This window comes from Cyrtonyx montezumae, unplaced genomic scaffold (genome assembly GCF_038088225.1).
Source record: "Cyrtonyx montezumae isolate F1298 unplaced genomic scaffold, pur_monq_1.0 scaffold_8, whole genome shotgun sequence".
In the NCBI taxonomy this organism is placed as follows: Eukaryota; Metazoa; Chordata; class Aves; order Galliformes; family Odontophoridae; genus Cyrtonyx; species Cyrtonyx montezumae.
The window spans coordinates 11,226,766-11,250,792 of record NW_027072089.1 but is presented as its reverse complement, the minus strand read 5'-3'; positions in this window follow the sequence as shown (position 1 = coordinate 11,250,792).

Here is a 24,027-nt window from a genome sequence, read left to right as displayed (position 1 = left end):
GGAGTCATTCACTTTTTCAGTTCCCACATAGAAAGATGGGGAGAATGTAGTCAGTTTCTTGTTTCTCTCACAGCAGGCCCTGCTGCAGTTGAAATTAACTCTGCAATAATGTTGACTTCAAAAAAGAGTCAGATTTAACGATATCTTGATAAACAAAACCAAACTTATCTTAGAAGACCATCAAAGTTAATGTCTGGGAGTTTTGAAAATAAGTCATCCACTTGGGACTTGAATTAATGTTCAGGGCTTATCAGTTTGAGTCAGGGTACTTCTACCATGCTTTAAGAGCAGGGGCAGGTGGTGCCAGCTGTGTTCAAGAGATTGCTGGAATCCCCTTTTGTATGCAGAGTGTTACTACCTAAAATTTACACAGGGAACTTTTTCAGAGCAGAAAATATATAGAATCTCTCACTGGGTGATGTGACTACAGACTTCCAGTAAGTCTTGCTGTTCTGGCTAGAAACACCTCGATGGCTTGAACAGCAGAAGAGGAAATGTTGGCTTGTTGGACAAACAGCACTTACAGTGACTGTAAAAATCAGTGCTGTCATGTAGGCATGTCTCACTAGCATCTCCAACGTGAGCTCATTAAATCAGTTAGCAGCTAGGTCTGGACTTTATGAACACTGAAGGTTTGGCTGTGATAGAATCAAGAGCACCTGAAGCTACTCTGAAAAAAAAAAGGGGGGGGGGGAAGGGTGAAAAGCTCTTCAGAAAAAATGGAATTATAATTTACTTGTCTTGAACAATTCTTTGCATTTCAAAGCACCTTTAAAGCTTATATTGTGTTACTTTTGCAGTAACTGTGAAAAGAAATGTCTGCACATTGCTGACAGAAGAGTGAGGAACATTGTGAGCTGTGTAGCTGTCACCACAGCCTTAGGCCACCTCCCGTGTTCACTGAGCCCTTAATCCCTTAGCTAAACTCCCCTGCAATAGCTCCTTGTTTATTTTGAATCTAACATAGAGGCTGCTGTATAGTAAATCTTAGATCACAAAGCTTTTATTAGTATTTAACAGTAATCATTGGCAAGTAGATAGATCACTGAAAAGACTTTTCACCCTTACATACCTGTGACAGGAGGAATTCTCAATATATGTCTTAGTTGGAGCAAAGTTATCAACGGTCAGGGTCCAAATGATGCTTTGTCCCTTTATATTCTGTATGAGCATGAACACTTCCCTCCACCTAGTAGGTTTCCACATCACAATCATTGCAAGATCAAAAGATCTCTAACCCTCCTCAGTGTTCTTTGATATGGTCACTGACCAGAAATATGCATGTCTGACATGGAATACTTATTCAGAAACATTCTGATCTAAACGCTTGTCTTTCCTTGAGTGGGTATTTTATTGCTGACAAGTGGTTGGGACACAACTTGTGTCCCAAGGAAGTTCTCCTACCGTCATTCACTTTCCTTTTCTCTTGTTCAGAAGTGGGATAGTCTCAAATAAAATAATCAATTGCAGATTAGCCTTCAGCTTTCTGCTCAGTTCTCTGTAGTAGATAGTGGCCACCCTCAGCAAGTTTGCTGATGATACAAAGTTGGGAGGATTGGCTGACACACCTGAAGGCTGTGCTGCCATTCAGCAAGACCTGGACAGGCTGGAGAGCTGGGCACTCAGAAACCAAATGAAATTTAACATAAGCAAGTGTAGAGTCTTGCACCTAGGGAGGAATAATTGCATGCACCAGTACAGGCTGAGGGATGACCTGCTGGAGAGGAGCTCTGTAGAGAGGGACCTGGGCGTCCTGGTGGACGACAGGTTGACCATGAGCCAGCAGTGTGCTCTCGTGGCCAAGAGGGCCAATGGCATTCTGGAATGCATTAAAAAGAGCGTGGCCAGCAGGTCAAGGGAGGTGATCCTCCCCCTCTACTCTGCCCTAGTGAGGCCTCATCTGGAGTACTGTGTCCAGTTCTGGGCTCCCCAGTATAAAAAAGACAGGGATCTCTTGGAAAGAGACCAACGGAGGGCCACAAAGATGGTGAAGGGCCTGGAGGATCTCCCCTATGAAGAAAGGCTGTGAACTGGGTCTCATTAGCCTTGAGAAAAGAAGACTGAGAGGATAAACCTGATCCAGGTTTATAAATATATGAGGTGTCGGGGACAAAGTGGTGAGGCCAGACTCTTTTCAGCAGTGTGTGGAGACAGGACAAGGGGGAACGGACAGAAACTGCAGCACAGGAGGTTCCGCATGAATATGCGCAAGAACTTCTTTACGGTGAGGGTGACGGAGCACTGGCACAGCTGCACAGGGGGGTTGTGGAGTCTCCTTCTCTGGAGATATTCAAGCCCTGCCTGGATGCCTACCTATGCGACCTGGTGTAGGGAACCTGCTTTGGCAGGGGGGTTGGACTCGATGATCTTTTGAGATCCCTTCCAACCCCTATGATTCTATGATTCTATGATTCTGTACAGGTGGTGACAGAAGTGGTATTTACATTCAAATCAATCTATTTGTTCTATCAAATGTAGAGTATAGTAACAAAGAATGTAATATCATAAACTGATAGAATAAAAATATCTGTGCCTCTAATTTCTAAAGAAATATCACTGATTTTAGCATGCTCACTCCAGTGTTGCCAAGATGAAGCCAGGGGCTTTTTCACAGTCACATTCTGACAGACGGAGCAAATGAACTGTGTTTCATATGGACAGAGGTTTGCTGTCTGACATCTAGATGATGGCCCAGAAGGACCTGGAGTGTCCACAGAATTCTGTCACATCTGTCTATTGCATGTAGAAATCAAAATACCACAGAGTATTTCAGGTTATACTAAATGCCTAAGTCTAGGCAGATAAAATTCCTGGTATTCAACAGACATTCCTTACTTACAGGTGAAGGGTTACACACTCCTTTATCTGTTTGCCCACACAGACAAACACATCACTATAGCAGATCAATGTAGATGATGGTACACTGAGTCTCTCTTAAGTGCTTCCAGAATGTTTTCATTTTCAGGATTTTGTTCATTTTCTCGTAGTTTCACCTTCATATTTCTGAAGCACAACAAGGACTACCACGCTCTTACTGATCATGCGTCCTGCCACATAGATAAACAGAATACTTCATTTTTCAGTGCTGTACATTTTCCACAAGCACAGAAATGCATACAAGCACTCAAATAGACAGTATCAAAGTGTCAGATAATTATCTTCCAAACAGATGGACACTGTTTATTCTACATATCACTCAGGAACAGTATATTGTGTGTGCACAAACATGCAGTGCCATGGAGGAAACATTTGTTTATTCCTCTTCCAAGAAGTGTCTCTTCAAAGTAAATGTGTAAATACAATATGAAATAATTGTACTGGTAGAATAAGCAAGTTCAAAACTCTGTTCGAGTCTGGAAGCTTGGAAGCAAAGGAAACCAACAGATACAGATTATATTGAGATTTCTTACCACTTTATACTTCCCCCATTAATTTTCTGTTCTGCACTTATTGTTAAAATCCTTATCGAAAAACAAAAGACAATAAATGAGTTATCTGAAGAAAAAAAATCTTCCACAATTTTTTTTTCAGGATTTCAGGAAAGGAAATTATAGGCCCTTCAACTCCTCACCTTCTTCTGAACTGCATTCACTTTCCAATCTGATGGACTCCAGCTGGGAACTTGTTTGGACTTGAATAAGGGGGAAGGACTTTACCATCTCAGTACAATTCAGTTACAGTTATCCTCTAAAGATCAGCATTCCCAGTCTCATCAGTGAAGGGACTTTCCATGCTTATTCTTTTTTTTTTTCCAAAACAAGGAATTCCTTTGGATCCAGCCCTAAGGGACTCTTTCTCAAGGTTATTTATTGCACATCCAGTGGGAGCTTCCAAAAATTAACTGCTCAAACTTGGCAGAGGAAAATTTGTAGATTTTCCTTCTCTCTGCAGAAATTTCTATTGTATAAGTCCACATTGTTGCAGAAGTCTATCTCATGGGAATCTCTATCTCAGAGGAAACACAGAACAGCTGTAATTTGGCAAGTGGTTCACTTCTTCTGGATTTTATTCCATGAATTCATAGTGTATAAAACTTCCAGCAGTGCAGTTTCTCCCAAGCAGAACTGAAGAAGATTGAAACCTTACTGTTGCACATGTATCTTGCAAGATTTCATAAGGAGTGAAGACAGTAGCAGTTTCTTTTGTGCCACTTAAATCCAGCAATTTCTCGTATCTTCTACAAAACTGCCGAGATGTTTTTATGAACTTTCTTTGGGCTCAGTGCCCAAAGAAATTCTTCATTGAGAGTGATGCAGATGAAGCTTTGTCTATAATCAGATGGTTTGAGGAGCTGGCTGCAATTTTCATTTAATTAAATTGTCCTTAGTAGATTCTTTCAAACACTGAATATCATCCCTAAAAAATGAGCAGCCACAAAACAGGTTACACAGGAATAATCCTCTGATATCTTTTTCAGTACATCCAAATTTAACATTGGGGCGCTTCTAGCATGTCAGGAAGAGTCTTAATTTCTAACTATTGGATAATTGCTCCACCAGTTAAATGCTGAACTTTCCAAGAATGTTCTTGACAGTTCTGGCTTTGTTACCTCTGCAAGTGTGATGCCATAGGCAAGTACAGGAATCAGTTGTGGTTGTGCATTTTAAAAACTACTACATGCTCTGTATCAGTGTGTCAAAAAGCTGTCCTAATACCGATTACAAATAAAGCTGATTCATACCACTTACAGTACAAGGACATTATTTGGAATAGCATTTTCTTGCAGTGACTATTAACAGGAATCATAGAATCATAGAACAATAAAATCATAAAATCATAGAACAATACAATCATAAAATTGAGTTGCAAGGGATCTTAAAGATCATCTAGTCCAATCACTCTGCCATGGGCAGAGTCATCATCTTTCACCAGACTGAGTTACAGACACTCCTACCCAGCTCAACTTTGAACACTTCCAAGGATGAGGCGATCACAACTTCTATGGGCAACCTGATTCAGTGTCCAATCACCTTCAAAATGAAAAATGTCTTCCTTATTTCCAATATGAAGCTACAATCTTTCAGTTGAATACCATTGCCCCTTATTCTGCCACTAAAGCGTTCAGTAAAAAGTTTTTCTATATCTTTCATAGAGTCATAGAATCATAGAATCATAGGTGCTGGAAGGGACCTCAAGAGATCAAGTCCAACCCCCCTGCCAAAGCAGGTTCCCTACACCAGGTCGCACAGGTAGGCGTCCAGGCAGGGCTTGAATATCTCCAGAGAAGGAGATCCCACATCCCCCCTGTGCAGCTGTGCCAGTGCTCCATCACCCTCACCGTAAAGAAGTTCTTGCACACATTCGTGCGGAACCTCCTGTGCTGCAGTTTCTGTCCGTTCCCCCTTGTCCTGTCTCCACACACTGCTGAAAAGAGTCTGGCCTCACCACTTTGTCCCCCACACCTCAGATATTTATAAACCTGGATCAGGTTTATCCTCTCAGTCTTCTTTTCTCAAGGCTAAAGAGACCCAGTTCACAGCCTTTCTTCATACGGGAGATCCTCCAGGCCCTTCCTTAGTCCTTCTCATCAGTTTCAAAGACTTGAGAGATACAGGAAGAGTGAGTGCCAGTGAAAATTGAGGCAAAAGAAAGATTCTTTCTTATTTATCAGGGCAAGGCATATTCTTTAGTGATCCTTTTCTGACCAATAAACATGTAAAAGCCCTTTTTATTTTTCACAGTCCTTGTCACATTCATCTGCTGCTGTGCCTTAGTATTCCTAATCGCATCTCTATATGCCCAGGCAGCATCTCTATATTTTTCCCAGTATGCACACAAATACTTGAATAACTTGTTGTGCATATATAATATGGATACATTAAACTTATTTCTCCACTTCTTTAGTCCAGTCACATGAAATAAGAAATTATGTTACATATGATCCAGATTCTGTTCCTCACTGGAGGAACAGCAGTATATGGTTCTCAGGGAGATATAGCTTCCCTGTATCTAATCACTTAACTTGAAGGAGAGGGTAAGAGCACAAGGACAAGATTCTTATATTACACCTACCCTTTCCCTTCAGATCTATTTCTGACATTTAAAGCAGGAAGTCAGTCAGTTTGAATACTCACAAAACGCTGACTGCTTGATTCTCATCTGCATGAGAGTATATACAACTAATGACATTAGCTGATGTAGTTCTTCATACTTGGCATACTGTATTTCTTCAAGACTGAGAAATAACATGCTTGCAAGGTACAATGCACTTGAAAAGAAAATGGAAATATGTTACAAATTTAGGAATTAAAGTAGGATTTCTATTTGTGCTTCTCGGCTTAACTACTGTAAGTATACTGAATAAAAGATTTTCCTAGATAATGAGACCTGATTTTTATTAATACTGAGCACTTATTTATGTGTTCAGTTGGTATATTTTAAAGGGTAGTTCAAGGACAGCATTTTAAGTATACTGTGTTATTTGCAAGAATGGCTTTTATTAGTAGAAGTTCTTCAAAACTCTTAAGGAATCATCAATATACATAGAAAATAACTGTCACAAATAATACTTCAAACTGAAAAGTGTTCAACATAAAGCGTTTAAAGGAACTCCTGAATTCTCAGCTGTTAAAAGGTAAATCAGATTAGTTGCTCTATTAAGGTTTGCTACTGAAAAGCAAAACTGGCAGGCTGTATTTTTGCAATTATGGATGAATAATAGCCATGTAGACAGAAAAAACTGCAGTCATATATATCTTGATCATAAATATGGATGTACTTATAATGACCTATTCTCAATTGAACACTTAAATCTATTCCATCACAGTTTGTTTAGCTGCACATAAAAGACTTGTACACAGCACAAATTCATCATAACATTGTAAAGTAAATAACACTACAACCTCTAGGAAGCTGTCATCACTTTAATTGCATATTTAGGAAAACATTTTTCAAAGTGACACATTTTGCAAAGCTCTTGCAAATTCTGGAGCTCTGCTGTTCATCCTGAAAGTTTTACTAGCGTGTTTAGATGAGCATTTTGTGCTTCCTGAACAAAATGATGCAGACAGAGGTCCTTCTGTGAGGAAGGAGGGAGATCTTACTGAGAAGTGCTGTCTCTCTCCCAGTAAACTGCAGTCCCACTGGAGGTAGAAGGACCAGATCTGCTCTCCCTAACTAAAATTTAGTAGGAAGGTGTATTAGGAAATACACCTGCAGGCAGATGGCAGTTGAGAGCACAAATTGATATTTATTATCAAGAATTAAATGCTGTGAAATTCTGATTCTGTGTTCAGCCCTGCAACTTCAAGGTGATACACTGTTGGGTTTGAGCTGGAGTGAATTCGCTCATCTCTCGTGTGTAGCCTTGGTGGAGACACGCCAGAGAAGCTGTCTTACTGGGTGTGAAGAAAAGTTTCCCCAGTTACATCCATAGATCACAGAATCATAGGATGGCTTAGATTGTAAGGGACCTTAAAGATCATCTAGCTCCAACACACTGCTGTGGGCAGGGTGGCCAACCATAAGAACAGGAATGTGGAATGCTCCAACTAGCATCGTTACTCCTTTCTTATACTGATATTATTTAAATATATTAACTTGTCTGGACTTGTAAATTCCTCACAAGGCATGATTTTTATGGACAAACTACAGACATGTAGTAGATGGGCCTTTGCACAGATGTTTGGCCAACTGCATGTCTGGGCTTACCTGGGTTTTCAGACTATGGTGGTCTTACATGATAGAGAACATCAGATGCATATTTTAACTGTCAGACTTATAATGTTCAGATGCACTGAGCCAAAAGGCAGCTTTTTTACTTTTTAGATAAATGCTGTTTTCAAGGTAAGTTTTCTTAGTGTTTCTGAATATTGCTCCCCCAGCAACAGCAGGAAGCCCAAGAAAATAAGTTGTATTGTCCCTTCTTAGGAAGACTTTTTTTTGTTTGTTTTGTTCAGTGACTGTGCTTTTGCATTTATAACATGGAATAAATCATGGCTCTACCTCTCTGAGAAGGTAGCCCCAGCCAACACAAAAGAGAAAACATAGCCCAGCAGTGCCCAGCTATTAATGACCAGGAATCAGGGTGCCCAGGAAGATGTCACAGAGCAGCAGGTGCTGATGTGGTTGATTTCTAAGGCTTTGTAGCTCAGAGAGCTTTTAAAAGCATTGCTGTTATCACAAGGCAGAGAAACTGATGAAGTTACCAGCATAACTATATTACTGCCCACAAAATTCATTCCATATCATTTTAATGAAGAGCAGGTTGTTCCTCTCTGTTGGTCCATAATATTATTATGTAACTCCTTGTGGTCCTGTCCACCAAATGACATGGAAATAATACTAGGAATGAACATTTCCATGATGTTTAACAATCTGATCTGCCATTATATTATCGGTGTCATGGTCTGGAAACAGCAGGAGGATCAAACACTATTCATGCCTACTTGTGCCCTTCATACATTCCCAATCTTACATTACACTGTATCAGTCAGGCATGATTGTGACCAACCAGTAGGGCATGAGTACACCACAACAGCAAGTTTGGCTTTCCAATTAGACTTACATATCAATAAATATTTTCTCCCTTACTCATTGCTGCCTTATTTGATCCTGCAGATGCAACATGCATATGCATCTCTCTATTCCTTTGTGTCTGACAGTAGACCAGGATTTACAAAAGCAAGGGAAGATCTGTCTCCACTGAGAACGATGTTAATATTTGGAAAGTTGCAAGAATTATCTTGTATTTACTTTTCTTCTTTTTTTTCCTTTCCTGCCTCTTCACTGTTGAAAATTGATGCTTGGTGGTTCCACAACAGCTTTTACTTCTCTAAGTCTTCAGAAAATTAGAAATACCAGCAGACCTCTTAATTCTGAACTCTTATTAACTAGGGGTGACAAAAGGTTTTCAAGATTCAGGACTAATTTATCAATTTACAAGTTGAAAATCTACCTTTACCCTTTAAAATTCTCTTATATATGCTTTAAAAATCAATGTCTTTCTTTTTCTTTTGGCCTCAGTAAATGATTGACTTAACTTCCATTTTTTAATTATACCTAAAAAAAAATAATAATTAAATTTTTGGATAGGAATTAAAACACCAGCAAGCCTGAACATATCCTGGTTCTAGAGATCTGAACTAGATGGGCATCTTTCTTAAACCACTATGACCAGGAGAGGATGGCTGCCTTCTAAGAATTCATATTTTGTTAGCTCATGGCTTAACTGCAGAAATATATATACGTAAGGTGGATTAAAAGTTATAAATGTATATTTTACATTTTCACATCTAGAGTTAAGTCTTTGTCTTCCAAACTAAGATATTCTTTTGACAGCTACATTGGATATTTTTTCAGATGCAACTGTAGCATTACAGGAAATCTTCACTGACAGATATATAAAGTAAAAAATTCAGCTAAATGCTGGAACTGGTGATTTCAAGGGGAAATACTGTTTCATATGCTGAAGGGGATCTCCATGCAAATAATGCAACTATGCCCCACAGGGCAAATAAATTGATTTTACCCCATCCAGATATCAAAGAAGGAACCATCATGAGCCTCACTGCACCTCTAAGGTGAATGTGGAGCTTTGAAGATCAATTGCTTCTATGAGACATGGAATAGGCAGATGTTTGCAGTCAGATAAACTGTTTTCTTTTGTTTTTGGCAGTGAACGTAAAGCAGCAGAAGCACTACAAACAACAACAAAAAAAAGTAAGATTCATCCTGAATGTCCAGATTACAGTAACAGATGTACATGCAAAAAGCCCCAGTACGAGTTAATGCCAACAATAAATTTTAAAACAGAGAAAATATGCGAAAATTAATTGGGAAGGGGGATAGCCAGAGGCAGACTACCTACAGAGCTGAGAACAGCTGGCATTCACATCCCTCCCCCACAGCAGCATCTTATTAAGTGATGAGGCCTGTCATCTCACCCCCATTTTCCACCTGTGCAACTGTGTCCAACTCTGCCCAGCTGCTTCAGCAGCTGCTCTTTGGAGACTCTTGTACCTAATCAACTCTGAAATATTTTGCCAGAATTATGTTGAAAAATTCACCTCACCCAGGTGCCAAAAAGTAGCAAACCAATCTGTGGCATTTTTCCTGAGAGATTTACTTTTTTAATATAAATGATTTAACCATAGTGTCTTAGAATCCTCAGTGTAGGAAGGGACCTTTAAAGGCCATCCAGTTCAACTCCCCTCAATGAATAGGGACACCCACAGATAGATCAGGGTGCTCAAAGCCCCATCCAGCTTGACCTTGAATGTCTTCAGGGACAGATTATCCACATCTCTGGGTAACCTGTTCCAGTGCCTCACTGAAGGAGACTTTTTCCACCTCACTGTAAAAGACTTTTTATTATATCCAACCTAAACCTACCCTCTTTGAGCCTGAAGCCATTTCCCCTTGTGCTGTCACCACAGACCCTGCTAAAGAGTCTGTCTCCTTCCTTGTAGCATCCCTTTAGAGAATGAAATGTCCTTCTCTTCTCCAGGCTCCAGTTCACAGAATCACACACAGAATCACAGAATTGTAAGGTTTGGAAGGGATTTCTAGAATCATCTAGTCCAACCCCCCTGCCGAAGCAGGCTCCCCAGACCATGAAGTGTAGGTACAGCATGAGAGTATTGTTGTTCTGGATGCTTGGGCTAAAGCTTTCCCAGGTAAGATGAAGGTGGGTAGATTTCTTGCCTTTTCTCCCCTATCCTGTCAGATAGCATTTTGAGAGCAACTGTGATATTAAAATGTGAATGACAGGAAGATAATTAACTACCATAAGTGAAAAAGAAAGTTAAGAGTTCTTTTCTTTCAATCTGTCCTCATAGGAGGGGTGTTCCATCCCTTGGATCATTATTTGTGGCTCACCTGTGGACATGGTTTAACAGGTCCACATTTCCCCTGTACCAAGAGCTCTACATTTGGATACAGTACACTGTGTGAGACCACACCAATGTAGAGCAGAGGGGAAAGATCGCCTTCACCCTGCTGACCAGTCTTCTTTTGATCAAGCTTAGGATATGGTTGGCTTTCTGGGCTGTGAGGGCACAGTGTTGACTCATGTCCAGCTTTCCAGCCACCAGTACTTCCAGGTCCTTTTTGGCAGGGTTTTACATCCCCTTACATCCCCCAACTTGTATTGGTAGTGGGTGTTGCCTCAACCCAGGTACAGAACCTTGCACTTGGATTTATTGAACCTCATGAGGTTCTCTTGGGCCCACTGTTCAAACCAGTCTAGGTCCCTCTGGATAGCATTCAGAAATCTTTTGCTGTTACAAAACTGTTGGTGCAACAGGCTCCTGCCTGCAGCTCACTCCAGGTAGTTGGTGTGCCCTATTAAAACAACTGATGTGTGGTTAAATGAGTTCTCAGGCATTGGAATGGGATCTTCCAGATACTGGGGGAATTACATCAGCAGTAAGTTTGATTTCTCCAGTAAAATGAATCATCTTTTTCTTGGCCTGTATTCAATCACACATCCTGGTTAATGTTATAGGGCAAGTCTGCACCACGAGACAGAGTTTATTGCTGACTTTTTTTGCCTTCCTCTGGGGAGCTCAACTCATATTGCAAGCAATGATGTGAAGTTCAGTGTAGGTATCTGAACCAATCTGATTCCAGAAATTTGGCAGTCTTGTAAGCCAATGTACTTGGAAGGGTTATGTAACATTTGAGATGAAAACACTCTTCACCAAAGTGTGGATCAGATCCAAAAATATTCTCAAATCATCTGACTTCAAGTATGGTTTAATTGCATTAACACCTAAGCCACTTTTGGAAATTGGACTCCTGAATCAATCTGAAATCAGGGAAATATAACTCTAAGAATATTAGCAGAGCTGCTGCGAGGCTTCCTGTAAGCAACCAGAAGCTATAACCAACACCTCAAGGATACCACAGAAAGAAACATAAAAGCATAAAACTACCAAATATGAGAAAATGTGCGTGGTACTTTCTAGCAATATAACTAATTCATAATTACAGTACTTAGTGCTTTGTTTAAAGAGCTAAGACCCTGGTAAGACATGTTAAGAAGAAATCCCTTGAGATTTTTCAGGCTACAACTCAGAACTGTGGGGGGAATTCTGTGGGTTACCATGAGCCCATGGATTATCATGACATTCTCTGGGTGTACAGCAATCCCAGCAACCAAGGAATTGAGAAGCAACAAGTATTCAGTATCACAACATTAGAGCACCCAGTAACACTAATTACTGGAACTTCATCTCACCGCTCTGAGCTGTACAGTAGAGATACTTGCATGTTTAAAACCAAACGCGTATAAGTATTTGTAGGACTGAGGCCAAAGGTTGTGACAGCAGCCAAGGGAATACCTGCCCAGCCTCTTCAAGGCAAGGATATTTTGTTTGTAAAAGGATATTTTAACCTTCAGAGGCCATGGACTACATAGTGGTAATATGACCTTTAACTTCTCCAGATCAACTGTTTATACAGGTGTTCTCATTTCCTGAAAGAGGAGCAGAGGTTCGAATATTGTACAAACAGTACTGATTTAAATATTTTTTTTCTAGTTCCTTTTTCATGTTATCAGAAATAAATATATTTAGTGTGTATTTACTTGTAGCTATGCTTCTAGTATAAGATTTTGAAAATTGCTGTGATCATCTGTTGGAGATTATCAAAATACACGTACAGGAAGGCACACTGGTTGCTATCCAGCTTGAATGCTGGAGATTATAATAACGAAAAATTTTACAGGAAAAAATGAAAAAATTTCCCAGAGTGTTATAGTGTAATTCTCATGCTGCTCTGGCTGCATATCAAGTGAAAGATGACCAAAAGATGCAAGGCCGGGATTTCTGTGACTCCTATGTCATCTCTTAGATGGAAACAAAGGGAGTTTCCTTTTCCCAGTTTTGTGGTGATGAAGTCAGTCCAAAGGAGGAGCAATGTCCTCCCAGGAAACATCTCATCTCAAGTTTGGGAAGCAGACAGAAATAAAAACTTTGAAAAATTCTCCATGTGCATGTCTTCACTTTTGACCATGCACTCTTAGCCCATTAAGTAGTGAGATAGAATTCTAGATTCCATCTTAATGACTTTGATATGTTTCAGATCATCAGGCAGGTGATTTGAAACAGATACTTCAAAAAGAACGGTGTGATACAGCTTATTTTCTACACTTTTTTAGCCAGGTTAAAAGTTAAAGCAAGCAATCATGTTGTCTTGCAAACACAGTCAAAATCAGCAGTGTGCTTTCCTGAGGTGAAGTTTCTTGTAAGGTGGCACATCTGCTGAGACCTTCTTTCTGATGGCAATGAGGACTCTTGCAGAGTCATTATTTTAGTAGATATGGTAGAATGGGTATTTTGATAGTTACTTCATGTTATCATTTAACTTAATGCAAAGTCAATGCTGATATTTTCTCCAGGAGGCAGAAACACTGCAGCTTTCTGATTTCATGGTGGTTTTTCAAACAGTGCATCCTTTCTCTCAACACCTACAACACGGGAACATCCTATTCAGATAGTTCTCCCTGCACTATTTATTCAGAATCTTGTCATCAGGCTGAATGTTCTGTGAGCCTCATACAGTTCCTCTTGTCATTACGGACTTCTTATATTCATGGCTTTCCAAAAGCCTCAGTGCCCTGACATTACAATACAGATCTCTGCAGATAGTTTATCACTAATAGCATGAGCCAAGCCACTCAAGAAAATCACTGATTTTCACAGAGCAGGGAATCAGTCTGTAAGTGCTTTAAGATATGATGAAGAGTGTTAGGAATAATTTGAGACAGGATACTGTGAATTGGAAGACCTCTCTAACTCAAGGCTACCTTGTTTTTGCTGTCCCTTACCAAAATATGAAGAAAAGAGCAAAGAGGATTTTTAATGAGACATCTGAAGTTTATTTAAACTCACCGAGAAACAGAAATGGTTCTGCATGTTTTTAGTAACTTAAAATCAACCTTGACTGATTTGATGGGGAAGAACTCTGCTTGCAAATAATGCAAATGCGATGCTAATTTGAAATGTGATGGTTTGTGGTGGACTTACTCTCCACTGTAGAGTCTTTTTTGCTCCTTTATGAACTTGATAAGTAAAACCCATATGTATTTAATTATGTCCAGGATTCTGGAAATCTATTTAGTGTCTTAGTAGATGTTTGATTTTAATGGGATGATGATAGACTCTGAGATTTTTATTTTTTTTTCTTTTATAGTTTGTTTCTGATATTTTTAGAACTGGATTTTTGTGTGTTTTTGATTTTTAGAACTTATGGTTTAACGATTTCAAATATCTTCAAAAAATCTTTCAAAAAATCTTAACAGATTTGTGCTACTTTTGTGTGTAAAAAAAACCAGTCCAAAGCATAAAATGAGAAAAGTATTTGAATAAAATTAAGATATCTCATCTCATCTGAGAAGATTCAGAATGAGACACAAGGCTCTGAAATTTAACTCAGAATAAGAAGAGAGATAATGCCTGTCTCTGATAATTTAGTAAATTCTTCACAGGTTCCATCTTCTCAGGCAGAGTGCACACAGAGATACAAAAGCTATCTGGTCTATTTTGAAGTAGTTTGACTGTAATCAGTCTAAAAACAGTACATACCACTCCTGGGAGTATTTCAGGATGTAAATCATCCAACAGAGACTACTGAAACATTTCACTTATGCTACATAAGATAATTCAAACAGTCCTTAACCATCCTGAGGAATGTACAGATTTGAAGTTCACAAAGCCCTTCACAGATACTGATGAATCTGCCTGGTTGTTCTAAGAGGCAAGTAGCCCAGGTTAACATCCCATTGCCATTGAGTCATACCATTCTACTTGAACAAGTGATTGTAGCAAGGAAAACCATCTTTTCTGAAGCAGCAAAGAAAATCTGTGTTGAACCCCACATGTTAGCAGAGGATAGACTAGTTTTACCTGTGTTCCTCCAGGCTATGGGCCATATGCCTAAGCACCACAATGCAAGCCTAAAACATTTAGTAGCTGTTATCTTTCAAGCAGAAGAGATATTAGTTTTTACACTTTCCCTACTTTTGATGAAAAGTTTCACTACTCTGAATTCAATAGGGGTCACAACTGGAAGAAGGCAGGGTTATGAGTTAGCCCTAATTCTTGTATTCTAGGACTGGCTCATCTTCATGACAATGGTGACACAGGTTGATCTTGGGCTGCAGAAAAAAAAACAAAACAAGGAAAATACAGATTGTTGGGAGCTACTCAGACATGAAGAGAATTAAATGCAAATCCCTCTGCTTCAGTGACAGCCAAGTAAAGCAGCCTGGGGACCATCCAGCAGGGATTGTATTGCTTTACCAAGACTATTCCACTCAAAAAATTGAAAAGAAAACCATTCAACTGCAGATTTTACACTGCCTTCTCTCCACAGAAGTTCCTTCATGCAATAAGAATTTACTTTGTCTTTTCTTCATGACATGCACCTTGCTGCTGCAGCTCTGGATACAGCCTTCATTGGCTTCCCAAGCCTTTCTGTGAAGTCTGGGTGAGAAGAACCACTCCCAGGGGACTCTACTCTCCCTCTTCACCACCTCACCCACCCCCTTCCAGCCTTTTCTGAGTCACCACCAGTTGCCCGAACACACATGGTGCTTTACTCTCAACTATCAGCAGCTCATTGCTAACACTGCCAAAGAATCATGCAATTGCTTTTTATTTTTCCCTTTCCCCCTCTCATTTTAAACGAGGAGCATATCTGCCTGCAATTGGCAGGGACAAGGGGGAGGCATCAGGTTGGGAAGGGGAGAGGGTTGGGGAACATCTGTTTCACATTTAACCTGGAACCAAACTTTTTCATAGTGCTTCTCTAGCCTTGCTTGTATATTGATTCAATTACTGCACTCTGCTGGTGCAAGAGATTTATATTAAAGCCTTATACAAAACTTTTGTGTTTTGTCACAAAACAGTCCTGAATCAATTACAAACATGCTCAACACAATCCCTTTCAGTCATAAGCATTAGTTTGGGTAGAAGTTGGCTGCCCAAGATGCCCAGTGTGCATTAGCTGATCTCAAAGAAGGTGGGACACAGCCAAGCTAGTTGACACTTGCTAGCAGGATGACCTACCTGCACTTGGCACATCTCCATGAGTGTCCCCTAAGTGCCACCTTTTGTATCTTCTCCTCATTAAAAGTTTGCATGGGGTGGAGAAACGAGGCTGGATACACATAAAGACAAAACCCAGGAGAAGATCCCTTCAAAGAGTGCACAGCCTCAGTGTGAGCCTTGGGATCCTGTGATGTGATCTTGTCCACAGAACAGGGAGAAGCCAGCCAGAGCAATCACTTCATGAAAATGAGGACTGGATGGTACCAGAGGAGGAAAGGAACAGAAGAACCAGGGGTATATCCCTCTGAGACCGTTATCCTTTGTAAATCACCTTCCAAGTAGGGTAGGAAAACAATGATCACACCTTACAAGATGTATCCCATATAGAAAGGCAACCTTTTGTTTGTACTGGAGGGCTCTTCCAGGCTTGGCGCTGTTTGACATACAATCACAGCCAAAACTTCATAAAGATTATATTTCAAATATAGCAAATGATTTTGAATGGTACCAGAATTTCTGAGTGCTCAACACAAGCTTTCTTGAGAAAACTAACAGGAATGGAGACATCAGGAAGAGCTTTTTCCAGAGTGCCAGAATAATAATTCCTTTTGGAAATCACCCATCCATTTGCTCCCTCTTCTTCAGTTTACCTGTTCCTGCAGTCATGGTGGTGCCCTTAAGGGAACAGAGCAAAGCTCCTATCAAGCAAACTGATGATGTAAAGCAACTGCCGCTGGGCTTAACTCACCTACAGAAGCAACTCATACAGGGCAAAGCTGTGTCCTGTGTATTAAAACTAAAGGAATTGGTACCTTTGGGAAAGATAGAAAGTATCTGAACAGATGGAGAATTTAGTGCTCAGAGATTATGAGCTAAAACTAGCGGGGTTCTTTCAAAGCCAGACTGTAACTAGCTCTGATTAGAGCATTTACAATGAGCTTTAGCTAATTTTGAGCTTCAGCTTTTTGAGCTTTTCCTTTTATACAAGTGACATGCAAAGAAAGGCAGCAGCTGTGTACACCTCTGTGCACACTGTGAGCCAGCTGGATACTAGCCAGCTGCAGTCCTAAGAAGCCCTATAGCTGCATTATCCTAATGCTAGCCCTTAGTTATTATACTTTATTTCTCAGCATGGCTGTATTGCTTCAGGTTGAGCACACTGTTAATGTGTGACTGCTCAGCTTCCTGCTGGCAAATACCCTGAGGTATATGGTGTGACTACTGCTGAAGCTTGCACAACTACAGTGTGGACTTCAGTTGGCCAAGCTAAATGTAGCTGTAGTATATCTGCCTCACTGAGCACAAAGAAACACCACTGTATCATGATTATCCTCATAAAAGATTTCTGTCTTCATCTTTGACACAAAAGAGGCACCATGGTCATAGCTGAAGGTCAGTTTGTTGTCATCAAATGTGCACAGTGTTCCCATTACTAAGAAAAAAAAAATTCTTTGAAATTTAGGGAAATGCAACCCAGGGTCAGGCATCTTCATCTGGCCTGCTGTGGTACATGTATGGAAGGAAGGAAGGAAGAGCTGAAATGGGACTTCCAAGCTCAGAATTTCTGAAAGGCGTTTGTGAAGCTGTTCAAATGAGACATATCGGTATTTTTGCCCAAGTTCACAACCAGAGTCTGTGAGATTACTTTCTGTTAGTTTCTGTACATCTGTTTAAAATAAAGAGCCTTTGTTGGAAAATCATGTGTCGACATCTAAACACCCTAGAGACCACTCCTTTTCAAGTTAAATAATTTCAAGAGTTTATATTCCTAGAAGAAGATGAGAGAAATATGATCAAGGAAATCCATTCTGATTAACTGCTGCTTGATTAACCTCAGTTGTAAGGTATCTACACTACAGGAATTTGTAGTTTTGCATTGATGTCTAATTGGCCATTTTCATTTGATTTACTAATGAATTATCTTATATCTTCTGCATCAAAATAACATTTTTGCAATGGGCATTTTAGATTAGAATTGATGGCAGAAATCTCCCAGTTCTTGAGAGCAGACAGCAGCTTTCTTATAAATTGGTAGTCCCATGAAAATATGATCTTAGTGCCACAGCCTTATAAAAAGAAAATAAAGTCTTAGGAATTACTGAGAAAAGCAAAACAAGAAAACATCATTCTGCCACTGTGTGTGTCTGTAAATCTGTGTCTGGAATGCTGTGTAGTGTGGTCTCCTGACGTCCCAGCCATAGAAGTATATAATAGACTGGAAAAGATACAGAAAATGATAACATGATAATAGAAGACATTCAGTCTGCACAGAACAGCTTCTTTATGAACACTGACAGTGCAAGGTGGGAGTCATCATCCTGGAAAAAAAAAGGCAGGCAAAGGGAGATATAATGGGATCCTACAAAATCAGGAAGAGAATGATTGAGAGCTGAATACACACTGCCTGTTGCAACTCAAGACATAGAATACATGAAAAGAAATGAGTGGAAAGGAGTTTCAGATCAAATGAAGAACATTCCTCCTCATACTAGGAGCTGTTCAATCTCTGGATCAACTTCCCAAGGGCATCACTGATGATCATGTTTTTATAAGGAGTTTGAAGACATTCACAGAGAAGAATCAAAGGCAACTAAATATACAGACAGCACCTCTGGCTTGGCAGGACCGTGAACTGTGAACTGTTGAAAACTAGAAGAACATTTGAAATAATATCTCTATTTTTACCTATTTTGTATAATTTCTTAGCTGTGTACTTTAGCCACCATCCAAAACAAAACACTGAACTAGACTGCTATTTTTTGTGGCTCAATGTATCCGGTTTTATGTTCTTAGGCTGAGCCTTGACCACTGGTTTAACTGGGCTTAACTGCCCTTCTGAGGGAATGTGTGAGAGATGTTCTATACAGAAACACTGCTGAGTGCAGAAACCAGGCATCCAAAGCAGAAAGACTGAGACAAGAGATCTTCTGTTATCACCATTCCAGTAGGGATGTCCAAGTGCTGCAAGCAGGAGAAATTTCCACTTCTTTCTTAGACACCAAGACACTGATTATATAAACTCTGTAAGTTCTGGTTTATTCCTCTGTTCTCTTTTGGAGTGAAACATACAAAAAGGAATGAGGGTAGTAAATATGGGCACATTTGGAACTAACAACCCATCTCAAAAAAAAAACAAAAGGAAAAATCATATTCTTGTTTTAGGAGATACAACATGAAGCCTGCAAGAGATCAAGAGTCAAGTGCAAGGTAGAGGGAATGGTGCCCTGAGCAACCTAAGGAATCTAAGCAGCAAGGCCTGAGGTTTAGGGTTCATACCCTGAAGGGGAAGTATCTAACAGAACTTCTGTAGGTGTTGTTTTCCCCTGGATACAAATCACCCTTGGTAAAATCTGTTTTCACTTATAAGAATTCATTTGCCAAAAGAGGTCTAAGGAGCATACAGATGTTGTCTTCAGACCATCTGTAACTTCAGTCTCTTCTTCCTGAACATGATGAATTCACTCTATTTGAAGTGTACCTTATACTATGTCCACACAGATTTTTAGTGGATTCTGCTTGTTGTATAGCATAATCCCCCCAAAAAAGCAGCCAACATTGTCCAGCTATGGTATAACCCAGATATGATCATCTAGAACTACTGTTAGCAAAGAAGATTCTAATTAAAGCTCCTGTTCAACTCACTGCTTGGTATTTCCTGACAAAACAACTTCAGTGATAGCTTAAAAAGCATCAGAGAAATGAAAAACGGATGTTACTACAAGGAGACAGCATAGCATTTGTAAAAAATGTGCTACACAACAAGAGTCAAAGATCTAACAGAGCCTGGATGGCCCATCAAGCAACATCAGCCAGTTTAGAAGGCAATGCTTCAGCAGGACAGGATACAGGCAGCTCCTGGGCAGACACTGCTTTACTCCGGGTCCTCTTCTGTGCTTGAGTCAGATGGGGAAAAGGGGAAAACGACGTCTGCAAGACTTGTCAGGGTGCTTTTCCAATAGGCCACCACACCCTCCCCACATAAAAGGACTGCACTGAAAACAGTGCCAACAACTTTTGGCCTCAGGCTGACGTAGCAGCTTGCTCTTTCTCTGATGTGATGTGAATAAGCAAAGAGAGGTGTTGAACTGAAGTGCCTCTGACACTGCAGCACAGAGCACAACAAGCTCCCCTTTGCTGTGCAAGCTGCACTCTGACATAAGGTACTGAATGTACTTGATTACTCCCTATATTCTATTAATTTCTGGGAATTGGTAAGGAATCAGTCTTCCAGCTAAGATCCTTATCCTTATATACCCTCTGGAGCTGGCCATTTCACTAAAATTTTTCAGCAGTACAGTAATGAAGGGGCTCCCTATGTGAGCCACTGGACTGCTCTGTCTTTTCCTTCACCTTGTACTTGCTTCTAATATAACTCCTACCTCAGAAGAGAGAAAAGAAAGGAAACAAAGGGAAAGTCATGAAGTGAATGGTTTTCCCATGCTGAATCCCACTTAACTCTGCTTGTCTGGACCAGATGATCTCAAGCTGGGCCCTGGGTACATCAGATCTTTGCACAGGCAAGCAAAGAATATCCTCAAGACATGCAGACCAAAATGGAGAACTGTTGTGGACCATCAGCAATATAGGGATCGGTCTCTTCTCCCAGGTAACTAGTAATAAGACAAGAGGTAATGGCCTCAAGTTGCACCAGGGGAGGACCAGGTTGGATAATAGGATACATTTCCTAGAAAGAGTGGTGGGTTATTGGAACAGGCTGCCCAGGGAGGTGATGGAGTCACCATCCCTGGAGGTGTTCAAGAACCATGGAGGTGTGGCATTGAGGAATATAGTTTAGTAGGCAGTATTGCTGGTTGGACTACGTGATCTTAGTAGTCTCTTCCAATTTTAATGACACTGTGATTCTACAATTCTGTAACCAGATTTTACAGACTTCAGTGCAAAGCTGACTAGCTAGTGAGGGGCTGGTCCGTCCTGCATGCAGCACATCCGTGTGGCTGGGCTGTCCCTAACTGGCTGTATGATCTAGTGCCCATGATAGCTCTGGAGACAGAATCTGTAGATGTGTTATCCATTCAGAATAGGAGTCACAGCTGGTCAGTGGCTTCCAGTGTTGGCTTCATCTCTGAGCCACCTCCTTGCCTCAACTCTCCATATTTCTTTGAGTTTTGCTTGATGCCCAAATCATTGAGTGGCATTCCTCAAGAAAAGTGTGCAAGAGAAATATCATTTTCTGGAAAAAAAGAGATCAATTTTTGTGGACTAAAGTACTTGTGTATGATGTCCTTTATGTGTAAATCTATATATGCTGGCTACTCCCATAGACTGGAAATAAAACAGTCCCATTAGCCCAGAGATCGGTGATTTAAGTTTAGTGGGCAACATGGACAGTGGGATCAAGAGCACCCTCAGCAAGTCTGTAGACAACACCAAACTGAGTGGTGCAGTTGACACACTAGAGGGAAGGGATGCTATCCAGAGGAACCTGGAAAGGTTTGAGAAGTGAGCCCATGACAACCTCATGAAGTTCAATAAAGCCAAGTACAAGGTTCTCCATCGGGACCAGGGCAACCCTAAGGACAAAGACAGGCTAGGTGGATAATGGTTTGAGAGCAGATATGAGGAGAAGGATTTGGGGGTGTCAGCTGATGAAAGACTCAACATGAGCCATGTGTGCTTGCAGCCCAGAAGGCCAACCATATCATGGGCTGCATCAAGAGAAGTGTGACCAGCAGGGCGAGGGAGGTGATTCTGCCCCTCTTCTATACTCTTGTGAGACCACACCTGAACTTTTGCATTCAGATCTGGGGCCCTCAACACAGGGACATGGAGTTGTTGGAGCAGGTCCAGAGGAGGGCCACAAAGGTGATAAGAGGACTGGAGCAACTCCCCTAGGAGGATAAGCTGAGAGAGCTGGGGCTTTTCAGCCTGGAGAAGAGAAAGTTCTGTGGAGACCTAATGGTGGCCTTCCAATACCTGAAGGCCTACAGGAAAACTAGGGAGGGCCTTTTTTTAAGGGCATATAGCAACAGGATGAACGGAAATAGTTCTAAACTGGAAAAGGGTAGATTTAGAGTAGATATTAGGAGGAAATTCTTTACTGTGAGGGTGGTGAGACATTGCAACATGTTGCCCAGCGAAGCTGTGGATGCTCCCTCCCTGGAAGCATTCAAGACCAGGCATGATGGAGCTTTGAGTAACCTGGCCTAGTGGGAGGTATCCTTGCCTATAGCGAGGGAGGGTTGGAACTAGATGATCTTAAAGGTCCCTTCCAACCCAAACCATTCTACGCTTCCATGTGTCTGCAGATATCTTAATACATCTTGTGTTGGATGGCTACAGCCATATTGTTCTTTGGGACTGGCTTTTAACTCTTTGCAGCCTTTCCAAAAGACCTTGGATCTCAAATCTCCAAGAAGGAAACAACTAAATCATCCAATGAAAATTCAAAGTAAGAATGAACCTTCATTCATGGCTTTTATTCTCTGCTCTGGTCAATGTCACAGAATCTGAAAATGAGTAGTGGAAAATAGGATCTAAAAAAGAATTTATTTTCCTGGCAGAAGGGTTTCTGCTGCAATCTCCTCTTCTTGGTTTGTCTTTACTATCTATCAATAGTGCTCTCCTGCCTTGTGCCCTGCTGATCCCCTGCCTCCAGCCCTTTCTCTTCCAGATACCACAGACTCAAACTAAATAGACAAGTTCACTGAATTGTTAAGGAAAGTGACTGGATGTGGAAAGACAAGCACTTGTCACTTCGGTGGCATCTGTCAGCGTCATTCAAGGACTTCTGAATGCTCAGACCATGAGGTGTTTAAGGCAGACATCTTCTGATGTTTGCACAGAGGTACTGACTCTGGCCCTTGGGCAGTATGAACATTAAATAAGAGTCATATTCTAGAAAACATTCCCACCTGGAAAGGTTCAGAGAAAAGCCTCCTTGTACATGTGAAAATCCTACTTGGTGCACAGGCTGTTTATTTAACAGAGCTTGGCAACTGAAGTAAATCACTGTGCATGAACAAGCAGAGACTTCCCATTGCTCTCCACCTGCCCTCCCACAGCCAAATCCACTAACATGTGCTTGGTGTTTTACCAGTCTGGGATAGGTAGTGAGATGGAGCCTTTTCTGCACATGGAGGTAACCCTTTCAGTATCAGCCCTGAGGAGAAACCAATTAAAATGTTAATATGATGGAGCCAACATCTGTTGTTTGGACCATATGTGATACATTACAATTTCCAACAAAGACTGTACATGTTGCAATAAAATTTTAGCATTAATTATTTTCAAAGATCAAGTGGAAAAATAATTTGTCCTGCTACCCTTTCAGTTCTATGGGCTGCTGACAGAAATCTGCTTGTTCTTAAAGTCTTGTGTGAGAGTCGTGAAAAGGAACTGAAGAAGGAAGGAACGGATTGTTTCCCTAGACTCACAGTAATCAAAATTTAAGGAAAAGTCATTGACTCTTCATTTCCTAAATCCTCCCAGTAATGGCTGTACATATCACACGTTAAAGAGACTCTATTTACATGACTGTATTTATGCACAGATTTTATGCCTCCTACATAAAAGCAATGTTTGAGAAAAAGCAGTATTCTAATCTGTGTTTTCTGTGCTGACTCTCTTCTGAGTTTCTATATTTCTTGTTCTACTATGTGCAAAATGGGATACATGCCTTCTTACTATAAACTGTTGTGAGGTGTACGGATGAAAAGGAACACATATGTACTCCTGAATACAGGCAGTTTATTTGTTCCCCTAATAACCAGTCCCCTTGATGAAGAGATTTTTATTAAGATCAACAGGAGAGCAGGGGGAAAAAGGCATTTAAATTAGGGTAGGATTTTTAAAAGTGAAATTAGTCCATGCCCATATAGTATAACATCTAGGAAAATAAACATTATTTCAACAGGTGCATTTTATATATTGTGTGCATGTGCACTTTCACTGCTTGAAGTCCCCATAGTTAAATTCACCTGGGCAGCAAATGAGCCTGTAAAGTTAAATTATTAATTTTCAGGCTAGCATTCACATTTAGATAATCAGCGTCATGCCTTAGTAATTTACTCAA